Source organism: Palaemon carinicauda, chromosome 19 (assembly GCF_036898095.1).
Source record: "Palaemon carinicauda isolate YSFRI2023 chromosome 19, ASM3689809v2, whole genome shotgun sequence".
NCBI lineage: Eukaryota > Metazoa > Arthropoda > Malacostraca > Decapoda > Palaemonidae > Palaemon > Palaemon carinicauda.
In genome coordinates this window covers 16959287-16968977 of record NC_090743.1, presented here as the reverse complement: position 1 = coordinate 16968977, position 9691 = coordinate 16959287, and the positions used below count along the sequence as shown (strand labels likewise).

The 9691-nt window shown below is 33.3% G+C and overlaps 1 long non-coding RNA gene and 2 other non-coding genes across 3 annotated transcripts; all 3 read left to right on the top strand.

Annotated features, from left to right (window-relative positions):
• The first annotated feature begins 1366 nt into the window (after positions 1 to 1366).
• LOC137658477 (uncharacterized) lies at positions 1367 to 8435 on the top strand. Its single transcript, XR_011047336.1, has 19 exons — positions 1367 to 1408; positions 1698 to 1770; positions 2194 to 2250; positions 2456 to 2507; positions 2757 to 2808; positions 2987 to 3033; positions 3212 to 3279; positions 3613 to 3673; positions 3989 to 4024; positions 4284 to 4413; positions 4927 to 4961; positions 5140 to 5172; positions 5396 to 5478; positions 6011 to 6043; positions 6537 to 6585; positions 6761 to 6821; positions 7030 to 7066; positions 7249 to 7297; positions 7510 to 8435. It is a non-coding gene; the product is annotated as an uncharacterized lncRNA (long non-coding RNA).
• On the top strand, positions 1967 to 2099 carry LOC137659384 (small nucleolar RNA SNORA16B/SNORA16A family). Its single transcript, XR_011047507.1, has one exon. It is a non-coding gene; the product is annotated as a small nucleolar RNA SNORA16B/SNORA16A family (small nucleolar RNA).
• On the top strand, positions 2624 to 2691 carry LOC137659386 (small nucleolar RNA SNORD2). The gene has a single exon (XR_011047508.1). It is a non-coding gene; the product is annotated as a small nucleolar RNA SNORD2 (small nucleolar RNA).
• Positions 8436 to 9691: the final 1256 nt, after the last annotated feature.

Sequence of the window (9691 nt, the reverse complement as noted above, 5' to 3'; positions counted from 1 at the left end):
ACTGTGAAAAAAGTATTGTCGTCTTCATGGACATTTTCTTTCCCTACAGGTCTCAATATTGCGGCTGGTTATGGAAGTCAATGTGGTGTGGAATGGTAGGCATTTAGTTTTGACATTTGTAATACTAAACTGTTGATACCTTTAACTTGGGTGATTGATTTTTCATTAGGTATCCATTGGTGATTCTTATGATGAATTTACATTCGGGGCTGATTTTATGAGGACAAACTTATCTGATAATAGGCTTTCTTTGTACATGTGTATTTTAATTGTCAGGTTTTTTTAGGTTGCAATTTTTTTTTACAGGTACTAGATGCTTGCCCAAAGAACCGATTCCTGAAGAACAATGGTGGTAAGTAAACCCAGTATTGTATTTTTTTTTATACAGCTCAGTGCAGATTAGACATCCATTTCTTGTGTCTTTTTGTAATCCAGGGCAACTATGAAGGTTCTTTGAATCTTTGGCAAATGTAAGATTAGTCTTGATCTTGGGCAGCAGTACCAGCTACCTAGTCTTGAGAAACTCTATTTTCTTAGTTTTGGACAGTGGAGTACAGTTGCTGTCACAGTCTAGGGCACCTACGGGAGTAGTCATACCCTCGCGTGTGTGAGAGAGAGAAGGGGGGGTCGTAATCATAGGCAAATGTGGTCATTACCTAATCTTGGGCTTTGGTAACCCCAAAGGGGTAGGTTTACTTTTAGGTTCAGTTTTAAAATGCAAAAGTTAGTACTGAATTTTGTGATAACAGTAATTTCCTTTGGTTTGTAATAGTAATATGTAAACATTTTTTTCTTGATTGATACTAGGTTTCATTTGCAGTTCACAGCAAGCCCACTTTTTGTAATGTGGGCTCTCCTGAACTCTGCTAGATTAATGGGAGGCTCTGTACCAAAGTAACAAAAATTTTATATAACTTGTTACTGTGGATGAGTCTCGACATTTTAGTCAGATAACACCAAGGTGTTTTATCATGACTACTAAATAAAGAAGATTCTTGAAAGATTAGAGAAGGCCTTCCGTAGAAATTTATATACTTGTTTGGTATCTTATTAGTTTACTTCATATCAAGAACTATTTTATATTTCGATATTTAATTTACCTAGTTCATTTAAGCTCAGAATCTCAATACTTTTCTAAAGAATTATGAAGTGTAAGTTGTGGTTTTGAGTTTGGTCTCTTGATTTCTTCATTATATGGTCAGGTTTTCGTGTAATATGTAGCGGATCTAATGTCTACATTGAAACTAATGTTATTGAAGTTGGCTCCTGCAAATTGCAAGCATATTCATATTGTGGGAGGAAACCTTTTTATTTTTCAAATCCTGTTGCACTGTTTCAGCTTTATATAATTCTTTTGTTATTGTCTTTCAGGTTGAGTTGCCTGGCAACCAAATTATATATGTTCAAGGTGAGTAAAAGATCATAATAATGTGAATTTAGGTAAAAAAATTTTATTTAGCTTCGACCAGTTATGTTACACTTCCACTTGATACAGTATATTTAGGTTATTACAATTTTATTCTGTAATGTGAAAGGGAATATATTTAATTAGGTTGTTTTTGTGATGAAACTAATTGGCCAGAGTTCATAAGCAGTGAAATCTGTGTATTGATGAATCAATTTTCTGATGAAACGAGTGTTAGTTTTGAGTACTGTAATTTAATTGCTTAAACTAACGAATGTATGTTGTGTTTCAGACCAAGTGGAGAGCTTGCTAAGTACGAGTGGAGGTTTGAAGTCACGATAGTGGTGGTGTCCAGCATCCAATTTGTGAGTGTAAATTCGTAAATAGTACCTAAAACTGCTATTAGGAGGTTGCTGATTTGAGTTCCTTGGAATTTATGGGACTTTAAATATATTAAAGAGAAATGACTGGTGTTAGTTTTTCTTGAATGTTAATTTGTGAAGGAAATTATACAAGTTTGTTAATGGATGGCTTGAATACTCTTTTATCTTGAGAAGGAGTTGTGCTTCTGATCGAAGTCATTTTAGATCCTTTATATCAATTGTGGTCAAAACAGGAGCAAGAGAAATTTCCATTAATATGGTCGCTATATGTATTTGTTACATACCTGGCATTACCCATAATGGAGACAATTTTACTTTAGAATCTGTATATAAAATTGAGATATTCTCTGTACTTATTCATCTTTCAATGCTTGATAGTTTTCCCTAATTTTTTTTTCTCTACAGGTGTAAATCTGCTGGAGTGTTAATACATAAGGGGGTCGCAGTGTTTGTGAATTGAAGGTAATTTTTAAATGGTGTACTGTATACCTATAAAGTATGACTAACTTATCTTAGTTTGAAAATCTAACTAATTAAAGTGATGAAAATTTCTTTCCCCGTCCTAAGAGCTTTGAGGATATCTCGCTGTTACTACTGAATGTATGGAGATAAGGATTATTTAAATTTTTTTGAAGCAAAGATATAATGGATTTTTGTTTTTAAATAGGTGTGAGCAGCCAGTTTGGGTTTCCAGAATCTGCATAGAATATCCAAATAAAGTATGTACTGTTCAGCTTTTTATACTTTCAATTTGAGTGTGAACGATATCATTATAGGTCACTTGAAATTCCGTATACTTTCTCCCCTTACTGTTTAATGTTCTTGAAATTTTTATATACAATACTATGATGTACCATCTTTCGGGTCTGATTTAGATTGAGGATAACTGCTCACTGATTGAATTATAGTGCATTTCCAATTCTTTTGCATTTTTCTTTGTATGAACAACTTATTTTTTACATTTTCAGTGACGGGTAGTGCCAGTTCGTAGTTAGGAGACTGCAAGAATTAATGTGGCAAGTAAGTTGGTCTCTGTGTGTGAGGGGGGGGGGTGTTTGTTTTTGAGATTTTTATTCAATGATGTATCATCTTTCGGGTCCAATGTAGAATGACGAAAACTTTACCCTGAGCAATTAATAGTAGTATATTAGGAAAGCTCACTTGAAATTTGTTCTAGTAACTTTGTGCTATTCCTCAGGTGGAGAGTGGAATGCATCACTAGTAAAGTGACTTCTACTAATACTGGTAAGTTTCATTTCGCAATTATGACATTTTGTAATAAAATCTGAAATATTCCATATTCATGATGTTTGCATAGTTCACCTGAAGATTCTGTGGAAAGATTATTACTGACTTTACTAACTGTAGTTCTGGTAATACGTGACTTCCAGAGTGCTTAATATTTTTTTTGCTTGTTTTACAGGTAGCAATTGCAGAGGCTTGTTATACAGGTGGTTTTGAAATCAAAATCTTGAACACTTCCTATTAATGGTAAGTGATGATATTGTTTAGGTTTTGGTAAAATGTTCTTAACTTGCTAAACTTTGAATTTTATTTATTTATATTGTTGCTTTAAATGCACAAGTGCACAATCTAAGTATATACTATGGGTTTCATAGTTTTTAATAGCTTTCCTCTAGCTTCATAATTACCTTAAGAGTCTTGGATGCTATGCGAGTTTTATATTAAAAGAATGTTTATATATTCATGCAATGATTGACTAAACCAGTTCTGCTACTGAGGTCTTTGATGTCACTATTTTACTGAGGCTTATTTTGTTGGGTTGATGAACTTTACATTTATCTGAAAATTTATTCATTGTAGGTTACTGGATGATGCTGTCGTCGTCGTCGTCTTCACCGTCTACCATGGTCTTTCTTTTGAGGTAATTATGAATTCCTATGAATATATAAAGTAAGGTCAGTTTATATTGTACAGTATTTATAAATCTCATTGCATTCAATTTTTTAAACATAACTACAAGTCTGAGGCTTATTTTCCTGTACTGCATTTAGTTTTCTTATGAATGTAATTTGCTATCCAAGAACAGCCAGTAGTTTTCGAGTGCATGATGAAAAATTTCGCCCCTATCATACTTTCTTATGGTGACGAGGTTAGTCTTCCTGAGTGAATAGTTAGATAAGTTTATTTTTCCAAATGTGAATACATGAGTCAAAAGTTTTTTCCTTTTTTTTTTCAGATCCGTTTTTCTGGTCATTTCCCCAATGAGAGGAAGGTAAGATTTGAATTTTAAAATTTCTTCCTCAATGTATAGCAAACTTTTTGAGTTACTGTTAGTAATATATAAAAAAAGCAATACTAATGTAATCTTTTCTTGGATGGAGCCAAGTTTAATGATGATACCAAGCTTATTTCATTCGCGGTGAAAACCAGACAGCTATTGCTTGTGGTGGCCTTTTGTGTCTGATTTGGAATAAAATTGTTGCCTTTAAAAGTTACATTGCTCTATCTTTAATGTTGATTTTTTTCTGCAGGACATGGTAATTTGGAGATCTTTGATGACAAAGCCAAATTACTTGGCAGTCATCCATGTTAGAAACAGCAACACTGGTATTACACACTTGATCCCTGAATTGTGAAGTCGTCATAACAAGGAAGACTTGTGCAAGGCATTCCTTTTTTCTTGGTTGAATTGTGAAGCCATTAGCTTAAACATTTATAAGCAACACCATAAGTAAAGCTTTAAGGTGCTTTTTTCACTTTTTTCACTTTTTTCATTTTTTTTTTTTTTTTTTTTTTTTTTTATCAAAGGTCTTAATGAAATATTCTGCCAATGCAGTCATTTGCTCCTGACCCAGTTCTTACTCATCCAAGTGTCTAATTCTCACTGATTAAGTATTCTTTCTTTATACTTTGTTATAGTTTAATAGTCTGGATCTTTGCAAAGCACTTGACTGTTGCGGCGGTATTGTGTAATGATGCTTATGTGCAAGTATATATATGAATATTCAAGTTAAGTCACTGCTTTTTTACGTTAAATCTTAAATGATGATAAAAACTGACACCTCAAATGAAACTATAAGATTAAAATGCTTTATGTATCTGAAATTATTTTTCAATGGTTTTAAGCCCTCAGTTCAGATCTCGATAGTTTATCTATTCTTATTTTGTTTTCAGGTTTTAGTGGTGCAAATGTGCTACTTTGATGCACAGTAAGTAATTTTTTTTTCTTTTTTTATAAACTAATGCATGTTGCCATATCTTCTGGACTGATGAAAATATTATCTTAATTATTATGTGGACATAATTCCTCGTTTCTGATTATTTTATTCTCCTGCAGTATTGGAAATTGGAGAATTAAACTAATCGGGCTGAAACTTTTTCTTTCAGATCCAGTTGTTGGCTTAATGCATTGCCTGGAAAGTAAGTATTTTTAAGACTTTAATGGTTTTGTCTGGGTTGCCTGACCAGTTTGCCAATCCCTAGTGTCAAAATGCCAACTGAATGCTTCATGTGAAATGATGATAAAATAAAAGTCCAGAATTCTGATGGTCTATTCAAGCTCAACAGGACTGAAAAATCTACTTTCTTATATTTGTCGAAATTGTTTCTTCTAGTTGTTAAAATCAAAATTTATTTCCCACAGGATGATGCTCTGCCTGCATTTTGAAGGGTTGGTGTTTAGAAATCACAGGATGAACACTGGCTGTCTTAGGAAGTGTGTGTAATGTATGTATCATCATTAGAAAATAGCCTCGTTGCTTTTTCACTGTTTGAATATAACATTTAGCATAGTTTTGAAGCTATTTCATGAAAAATCTTTTTTAGTAAAACCATTTTGCATGATCCATGCACTACAAATGTTCAACATTCAGAATCCTTACTAAATTAAGTGCTATTGTCGGGATGTTAGGTTTGGTGATTGTGTGCAGTAGAAAAAAAGCTTGCTATGTTAGATTGTAAGTTTCAAAATCTGCTAGATCAATGGGAGGCTCTTTACCAAAGTAACAAGAGTTTGTTATAACTTGTTGCTGTGGATGGGTCTCGACATTTAAGACCGAAAGCACCAAAATTTTTGTGTTTCTCTTATCAAAGAAATTATGGGTTTAATTTACAGCTGTTTGGTATCTTGATAGATCACATTGAAAAGGGTAAAATTTCATAGTTTATCTATGAAAATGTCCTATTTTAGAAGAACTGTTGTGTTTAGCCAGCTATTAAAATAATTACTTTAATTGGTGTACTACTTTTTGTTTTTCAGGAAGTGGGCTGCCATCTCAAATGTATGGTCAAGGTGAGTGTAAATTTAGTAGTAGTTCTGATGTAATTGAGGTTGGACCTACAGTATTTTCATTGAAGGTTTGTTGTTTTTTGATAAAACTAATTGGCCAGAGTTCATGAGCAGTTAAATCTGTATATTGATGAATCCAAGTTTCTTGGATTGCATGAATGCTCATTCAGAAGGGAGGTTGTGCTTCTGATCGAAGTCATGTTAGATCATTTATATCTTTTGTGGTCAAAACAGGAGCAAGAGAAAGTCCACTATTATGGTCGCTATATGTAACTGTTACATACCTGGCATTACCCATAATGGAGACAATATTCTTAGGAATCAAATAGTGTAGAAAGGAATGATTTTTATTCCCTGTAGTCATAAAGATAAATTTCACCCTTGAATCTTCATCTCATAGAATTGTATCTGGAGAATTAACTGAAATTGTTACAGATGATGATGGAAGTTATGCATGACATGAATAATTTTCCCAAATTTTATCTTTTCTCGACAGGTAGAGTTCTGGTAGTGTTGAAGTAGATGGCAGCATTCATGAATTAAAGGTAATTATTAGCAATTTTTGGTTATAAAACTAACTCATGCTATTTAACTGATGAGAATTTCTTTCCCCGTCCTAAAGACTTTGAGGATATTTTGCTGTTACCACTGAAAACTTGCTGAAAAGTGTTACAAAAATCTGTTAATTAAGTAGTTCTAATGGATTTTATCTTTGAACAGGTAAAAGCTGCCAGTTTATAGAAATGCAATTCTGTGACTGTCAAGAATATGTAGAGATTAGGTATGTACTTGTGAACTGTTGGTATTTCAGTTTTCTATAATGAGAAAACTTTAAATTAAAACCATATTGTTTTCAATTCATAGTTTTTAAATGATGCTTTGCATAGTTCACCTGAAATTTCGTGTTGACAATAATATAACTGATTGCTCTTGTAATAAGTTTGGTTTATATAGTTTGACAAATCTAAAAACATTTTTTCTCGTTGCAGTGCCTGATCGGGGTTTTGGACTATGTACTTCAACAAGGTGGGTATCAGGTACTTAACAGGATATTTATTCTTAATTTTTTTATATACAATACTATGATGTACCATCTTTCGGGTCTGAATTAAAATGAGGATAACCACTCACTGATAAAATTGTTGTGCATTTCTAATTCTTTGCAACTGTATTTTTTATTAACTTTTTTTTTTTTTTCATATTTTCAGGTGTTTTGAAATCAGGATCTGGAGAACAAATGAATCAACACCTCAACTGGTAAGCAATTAAACAGGGATCACTTAGCTTTAATGGATATTATGTATTTAGGATTAAAAAGTATCGAGTGTATTTTGCCAATGATTAAAACCATTACCAGTTCTGCTACTGAAGACTTTGATGTCACTATTTTACTATGAGGTTATGTCACATTTGGGATTGTCCTGGTGAACTTGGTGTATCATGCTGAACACGAGTGTTCTTCATTTCAGGGTGCCACTGTTGTCTTCTAAACACGGTGTACTGGAGTTGGGAAGTAATGTAAACCTGTTTTGAAAAAAGTTAATTTTTTTCATTTAATCGGTTTGTCTAGAAATTCCATTCTTTTTAGCCCTTGCACCATCCCTATCAGGTGCTTTTCCTGTTCTTACATCCAGTGATCTTTTTCACTTCCTCTTGTGAGCTCTCATCCATCACTGGCATCTTAACACCAACAACAGCAATTATGTCTACCTCCCTACCATCCCTCAACATTCAGCAAGCTTTCAAAATTTCTTTCCACATTTCACTCCCTATAGTTTCCCTTTAAATGTCTGTCTAGTATCCAGTTGTCTAGTGCCATGGTAGATATATTATGGATGGAATTACTATAAATTATGATTTCATGCTTGCTTTTAATTGATATTCCTGCCTAATATATTTTGCGAATGATTTAATTTCCAAAATAGTGGTCATCGGGAAGATATTTGTTTTCCCTATATATATTTGCAATACAATTTAATGTTACCCGTGTATTTTATTTGTACCCTTAGGTTAAGATTTTTGTGATCAAATTCCACTGCTAAAGTTGGGAGGACGATGGTTTTGTTGGGAAAAAGGGTTATGAGGAGAAATGCGTTGTTTCCAACGCAAATATATTATTAATTTGAATGGTAAATGAATCTGGTATTTAAATTTCAAATTATAATAAATACATTCATGGTGTTCGGTAACCTGATGTGTTATGATTGATTTGTAATAGTTGACCTTGAAGAAAATTTGTGGAAGCCGGTGGTTGTAGCAGATATCTGTCAAATTGAGAAAATGGCACATATATATGCTGTTATTACGAATTAACCAGGTCTGGAAGAAGGCTGGTTAAAGGTATTTGGTAAGAGCAGAGGTGGGTAAAGGAAGTGTCTGCTATGGTGTTTGACATGACGACTTTAAAAAGTTTTATTTCTGTATGCAGGAAACATTCTCAGGAAGTGTCAGCCAAATATTTTCACAAGATGAAAGTTTAAATAACGTCATCCTTACTATGGCGTCTGCATAGTTATATAAACATTAATAGCTATTTCATCAATAATGTTTTGAAATCTCTAAGTCGGTCAATAGCTGGAAGGCATTGGTAAATGGGGTAGGCGAACGCGAAGTACGATCTATTAGGAGACCAGTGAGTTTCCAAAGACTTATAAAACTTATGATGAACGTGTTGTTTATTTGCAGTTCGTAATACAATTGTTTTCACAACGTCCTCGTTAACTCGTTAAACTAAATAAATATAAATAAGCATTTCCATTTGTTTTTAGGCTAAGATTCTCATTTATATGTATCTATTTGTATACATATGATTTATGTATATGTATGCGAAACATTTTGTATATCAATATCCATATTTACTTTATTTTTTATTTTTACTTAATTGATGATATTATCTTGTATTATTGCCCGAAGAGCTCTGCTCCACATGGGCTTGGACTGAGTCTTTTTTTCTTTTTGTAAATCTTTGAATGTAAATATCTTTTGTCCAATAAACATTATTATTATTATTAACTCTGTAGCAAGATCACAAGATAAGCAGAGCCACAAAATTTAACCAACAGGGAAACATTAAAGTACAATTACAGTCTTGAAAGAACTTTTCATGTGTTCGATCTCTTTGTACACTTGAGCACACTATCTTGTTTCTCTTCCTCTTGTTATTTAGAAGTAATTACTTGCCAAGTTACAACCCTAGTTGGAAAGGCAGGATGCTATAAGCCCAAGGGCTTCACCCGGGAAGCCCAGTGAGGAATATAAACTAGGAAAAATAAAATAAGCGCAACATTAAAATAAGATTCTTACAAAATAAAGAGCCCAATTAAGTGTGCCCTCAAGCAAGAAAACCGTATCCCAAAACAATGGAAGCCCATGATAAAAGGTTGTGGTGCTACCCAACACTAAAAGAGCTGTTTACCATAGCTAGTCTCTCCTCCTGGGAAAGCAGGTTGCTATATGCCCAGGCCTACCAACGGAAAATAGCCCAGTGAGGAAAGGAAAAAATGTAAAGAGTAACATTAAAATAACTATTCGGTGTACAGTATGTGTAGGCAGTTACAAAATTACCTAACCAGGAGAGATCCAATGTAGTACTAAATGATAATTTTTTGCTAGTTGTAGAACTAGTCTGTAAAGCATGATTTTAAAAGGGGG